The sequence below is a fragment of the Miniopterus schreibersii genome, assembly GCF_964146895.1.
Source record: "Miniopterus schreibersii genome assembly, chromosome: 2".
NCBI classification, from domain to species: domain Eukaryota; kingdom Metazoa; phylum Chordata; class Mammalia; order Chiroptera; family Miniopteridae; genus Miniopterus; species Miniopterus schreibersii.
In genome coordinates this window covers 152,753,157-152,758,768 of record NC_138102.1, presented here as the reverse complement: position 1 = coordinate 152,758,768, position 5,612 = coordinate 152,753,157, and the positions used below count along the sequence as shown (strand labels likewise).

General features: G+C 51.3%; 1 long non-coding RNA gene across 2 annotated transcripts; it reads right to left on the bottom strand.

Annotated features, from left to right (window-relative positions):
• Positions 1 to 3,597: 3,597 nt before the first annotated feature.
• On the bottom strand, positions 3,598 to 5,154 carry LOC308553370. Of its 2 annotated transcripts, XR_013998233.1 has the most exons (4): positions 4,585 to 5,154; positions 4,356 to 4,503; positions 4,137 to 4,240; positions 3,598 to 4,044 (listed from the first exon to the last, which is right to left on the bottom strand). It is a non-coding gene; the product is annotated as an uncharacterized lncRNA (long non-coding RNA). The 2 variants fall into 2 exon arrangements; XR_013998234.1 differs by having other exon boundaries at positions 4,356 to 5,148.
• Positions 5,155 to 5,612: the final 458 nt, after the last annotated feature.

The window sequence follows — 5,612 nt, the reverse complement described above, 5'->3', positions numbered from 1 at the left end:
TGTGTTCATACCCAGGCACGTCTCTCAAACATTCATTCATCCTACTTGGGCACAATAGACACGCTGGCAGATTGTGGCCGAGGGGGCGGGGGGGGGGCGGGTGGAGACTGGGGAAGCTGCCACCGTTGCAGTGTACAGTCGGCACAGGGTGACAGAAGGGCCACCAGGAGGACACAGCTGCCCTCCCTCTAGCAAAGCCCAGGGGAGCGAACTGGAGCCCAAAGGACAGTGCTGTTAGCCGGTCCGGAGGGAGGGGCCCCTAGATACTCCAGGCACCTTGTTCAGATCTCAGGGTTAGGTCAGAGAGTGCGTGGCCTAGAGGTTGAGCCATCAGAAAATGAAAGCAACAAGAAGCACTAGCGCTTTTTTTTTTCCAGGAACTCACAACAGCGTTCCCCTTGAACACTTCCGTTGGCTGGAAAAAAGGGTGGAGGAACTGGGCAGTTTAAAGGCTCAGGCAGAAGGCTCAGTACTGGGGTGGCTCTGCCTCCCTCTTTCATTCAGAAAAGCCACAAAAGTGTAGCCTGAGGGTGTGTGAAAGGGACAAGGAGCGGCTGCACCCGCCCTACCCTGAGCACAGGGCAGTGGACCCGAGGGGTGAGTGTGTGTGCATGCCTCGTGTGCACCTGTGTGCCAGGGTGTGTGCGTATCTGGGGAAGTGGGGGCCGGGCACTTGGCTCCCTCTGGCCTGAGCCTCTTCTGGGCTGCAGCTTTGCATTAGGGCGATCAATCCCCAGCGGACACTGTGGGTAGATAAAGGTGAGGCCAGAAGCATAGCCGGGATTTAGTCTTGAGAAGGAAAATGGTCACTTTCTTTCCTCCCTTCCTTTCTTTCCCTACAGAGCCTACAATCTGGGCGCAGAGATATGGACAAATCCCTAATTATAAACTGAGGGCAAAGTTCTGGGGATGCAGTGGGGAGACCACTGGCTCGGGAACTCAGACGGGCACTGAATCTGGGGTGGGAGACGGGCAGGGGCCCAGAGGTGGTACTTGTTATCTATTTCTGTGTAACAAATGAACAAAAACATAGCTGCTTAAAACAACAAATGTTTATAATCTGCTCCTTTGCTTCAGGACCCCAGGTGTTGGCCCGGAGCGCACCTCCTCGGCTGAAGGTCGTCCGTCCCAGCCCGAGTCCAGCTTTCTCCCAGGGACGCCGGCAGGGCTCAGGTCCTCACAGGCCTCCCTCTGCTCCGGGTCACGGGGCAGTTCACACTGTGGCAGCTGGCTGACCACCGAGCAGGTGAGCGAGGGAGGGAGCCCCGAGAAAGAAGCCACAGTCTTCATGGAGCCTAATGTCAGGGTGACATCCCGTCACTTCTGTGATAATCTGGTCTTTGGAACTGCATCAGGAAACCCAGCCCACACGCAAGGGCATGGACACTAGGAGGCAGCAATCCCTGGGGCCCTCCCGGAGGCTGACTACCTTGGAGGCCGAGGAGTCAACCGGAGTCCTGGGAGGAGGGCGGGAGGGAGGAGGGGGAGGGCCCGGGCTGTGGGGATGCTTCAGTTCAGTGACACCCAGCAAGGGGGTTCAGTAGGTAATGTGTGGGGAGAGGCCAGCAGGGCCCAGTAGGTATAAAACCTTGTAGCCCAGATTTGGGAAGGTGGACTTTATCTGGGAGGGATGGAGGGAGAAAGCTGGAGGCCAAAATTTAAGATTTGTATTGAGAAAAAATATAACGCTGTGGGGAGAATGGACTGGAGGGAGTCAGAGAGAAGGAGGGAGGCCATGGGGGGGGCGGGGTTGAACTAGGGCAGTGACTAAAGAGGCAACATTAAGTCGAGAGAAATGAAAGGCTAGGATCCATGAGATTTAAGGACTGACTGCCTACTGTCTGTCGTCCCCCTCTAGAATATGAGTTCAGTGAGGGCAGAGGTTTTTGGTTGGTAGCCTGGGGACCCCCAGTGCCTAGAACACCGGCTTTAAAAGAATGAATTGGTTACCCCCAGGTTACTGGCTTGAGAAACTTAGTAGAGCCATTTCTCTGAGATACGATACACAGAGGACCAATGTGGCCAGAGAAGGGAACCAAGGTTTGCCGCTCTGAAGCTGCCTTTTGGGATATTGATTTTAAGCTGTTTAGTAAGACAAGACTCAGAGGGGGCCTTAAACCCTCCCCCCTTTCCTGCTCAAGAGATTCAGACCGAGAAACCTGCTTCAGAAAGGAGATCTTAGGATGTGGCCTCAGCCTAATTTAAGTGTGGTAAACAAGAGGGCCTCAGGCAGGTGCCTGTTAGCTTAGATATCCCTGCCCCATTGTTTTTGAATTACTTAGAAAGGATTTCCCTGCCATGTGTGTTGCGGCTCTTCCTCAACTACCTGTGAATCGCCCATTCTCACTTCTGAAATCTAATAACCACTCCCCTTCCTCCTCTGTCCAAAAAACATCTTATATGCCCGATGTTGTCTTTGGGATTTTCATGCCTACGTGAATTCACATGTATTAAACTCTGATTTTCTCCTGTCAATCTATCTCTGTTCATTTGATTGTTAGCTCAGCCAGAAGAACTTTGTAGGAGGAAAGTATTATTTTTTTTTAGCCCCCACACTAAAAACTTAAGATTTTTTAAAAAAGAATAGTTTATTGATTTTTAGAGAGAAAGATAGAGAAAGAAACACTGATGTGTGAGAGCGGAACATAGATTGGCTGCCTCCTGCACGCCCCACACGGGGGATCCAGCTGAAACCTGGGCATGTGCCCTGATCAGGAACTGAACTGGCAACCGCCCCGTGCACAGGAAGACGCACAACCAACTGAGCCACACCGGCCAGAGCTATAAACAGTAAGATTTGAGAAATACTGAGTTTGAGATGCTTTGTGGGACATCCAACAGTAAATGTGGGGATCTGGAGAGCTTCCCAGAGAAGTAGTGAAGCACCCAGATGCCAACTGGGGAAGTGGATCATACGCCCAGGGTCAGGTTCCCTGAACAGCAGCAGTGCTTTGAAAGACAGTAAAAGAAGAAAGGCCAATTGTCATTCACAAAAGAAAGCCTGAAATATCCCGCCAGAGAGGAAAACCAGGAGTCATGGGAAACCAGAACACTGGGTAGTGAGAGCAACAGCATGACCTGGTAGGTGAGGACGGAGGAGCCCAGTGAGGGGAAGCCCATGGCGGGTGCGCCAGGAGGTAAAAAGGAATGTCTTCCAGAAATGCAAAACACTGTAATATATTTTAGAAGTGACAACTGCCATTTCCAAACTTCATTTAAAAACAAACGAAAATACATAAGCATTTAGACATCAGTTCCCCAAAGTTCGTTTTTGTAGCAGCAACTTAAGAATCATCTGGGAGGCTTTTCAAAATACCAGTTCCGGGTATGTCTGAGCCCTAAAAAAAATTAGTCTCCCAAGAGGGAGGCAGGGAAACTGTAATTTCTTAAAAAGTCACCAAGTGATTTTGAAGAGTGATGAGGTTTTGAAATCATTCACTGAAATCTCTAAGAACTACTGTTTCGAGTTTGACTTAAGTCCTTTTAGAAGAATTAAAGTGGCAGAAAATTCACAGGTTGCTGTGAGAAGCTGATTGTTCAATTTCAGGCTTTAGTAGGAAATTTACAGCGATCAAGAAAATAAACTCCCCCACAAAGTTTAAAAACAACAACTATAAAACACATCCCGTGTGTTTATTATCGAGAAACTGCTGATGACTGTAATTAGGACCATACATTTAGGTGAGCGTAAATGAGAGCTAGATCCGTAAATAAAGTTGTCTGTAAACATTTGTAAGTCGGTTATCCTCCTGGGTGAGGTCTGTGAAAGAGCCCAGTGGACATCTGAAGAGCGGGCGCCGTCCCTGGCCCTGCCTGGGTGAGAAGTCCTCTTTGTTTCCCGGCCAGGAAAAGGCCTGCATCGCACCTCGCCTCTGGGCAAACGCCAAGTCCACCTCCTCGCCGCCTGGCTCGCGGCCTGAGCGGCACCGGCACCGCTGCCTCCGCTTCCTCACCCCTTTCCTTTGTTCCCGTCAGTTTCACTTTGATCCTCGAAAGCCCATGGAAAGGCCCTTCCACATCCGTGGGGACCCCTGGCCTTGTGAGCTGCACACGGAACAGCGGCCTGTCCAGTACACAGTCCCCAGGGCCCCCCTCACCGTCCACGCGGGCAGCAGATCCCCCGGGGACTGACTTACCTCTCATCTTCTGGAAATATCCTTCAAAGCTCACACTCAGCCCTCCTGCTTTCCCAGGACTCTAGGCTGAAATCGTTATCCCATTTCTGCCTTTTCTTGCTGTCCTTAAAGAACATTTAGTTGTCACCAGAGAAGGAAAACGAACATAGGAAAGCAAGTGAGCCCCAGCTCTCTTCCCTGGCTCAGGGGAAGCCTCTCTGGCAAGGCTCAGGTGTTTACCTCTTCGGGTGAAATCACCCCAAACACAGGTGCTCTTTGGTTTCGCCACCCGGGCAGAAGGGGCCGAGTTTCACTGGTCTCCTGCTCCCCACAGGAGCTCTCTGGGTTCCACAGGGTGTTTCTTCACAATTAGTTCAATCTCCATCTACTGCAAAGAGAGGCAAATAAGATATCATTTTTATTCTGTCAAAACGGCAAAAGACAAAATAAAAAAGAAGCCTGATAATACCCAGTTGGGGCCAGTGTGCTGGGAACGCTGGTTCGTTTTTGAACTGCTGGAGGGGTTCTGATTGAAGAGCCTTAAATGCGTGTGCAGCTTTCAATCCAGCAATCCCACGGCTAGGAAAATACCCTAAGGAAATAATCAAGAGATGCAGTCAAGGATTTCTGAAGGAAGGATATTCATTGCAAAGCCATAATTGAGGAAAACTGGAAGGGACTTCACATGCGTCCCGGGGGCTCGGCTCCCCAGTCCTGCAGCTCTAGGACAAAACGGGTGCAGCCAGCCGTGCAGGCCTCCAGGTGGCACAGATTCATTAAGCACCTACTCTGCATTAGGCACTTGGCCAGGAAAACAAAACAGGTAAGTTCCCAGCCCCCCTGGAAGAGGCACACACTAAATTTCATGACCTTGTGAAGCAATTTAAAAACTGTTCACATGGTGTTTTTTGGGGGAAGCAGGTTACACACTGTCCTCTCATCCCCTGCCACAAGCAGTAACCAAATCTGAGTAAATTCCCCTTCACGGGCCCTCCGAGGGCGACCTCTTCTTTCCTTTCCGAAAGCAGAGCCCAAGGCTGCGAGGTAACCTGATAACAGCGGAAAGAGCAGCAACATGGAAATCTTCCGATTGGTTTCTAGTTCCAGGAAGTTGCAGGACTTTGGGCAAATCACGTCACCTCTGAGACTGTTTCTAATCAGAATAATGAGAGGAGGGGCTGGACCAACCTTTCTGGTTCTCTGAGCCCAATAATTTTTGGCCGGGTGACAGGACCATCCTTAGACGCCGGGGTCATAACCCGCAGCTCCAGGGAGGGGGAGGCCGAGCCCCTCGAGACCTGTGCATTCCTGTCCTGGGGGTTCCAGGACAGGAAAAAGGCGAGGGACCATCCGGATAGGAGGGGTAAAGTATCTGGAGACTGACAGGCCTGCGTGTCTTGGGGGGGGTCAGCAAGTCCCGCAGGCTTGGTCCCAGGCCAGCTCCCTGGTCTCTTTTTCCGTCCCCTTCGCAGACTCCAGGCCCGCAGCTGGCTCTGC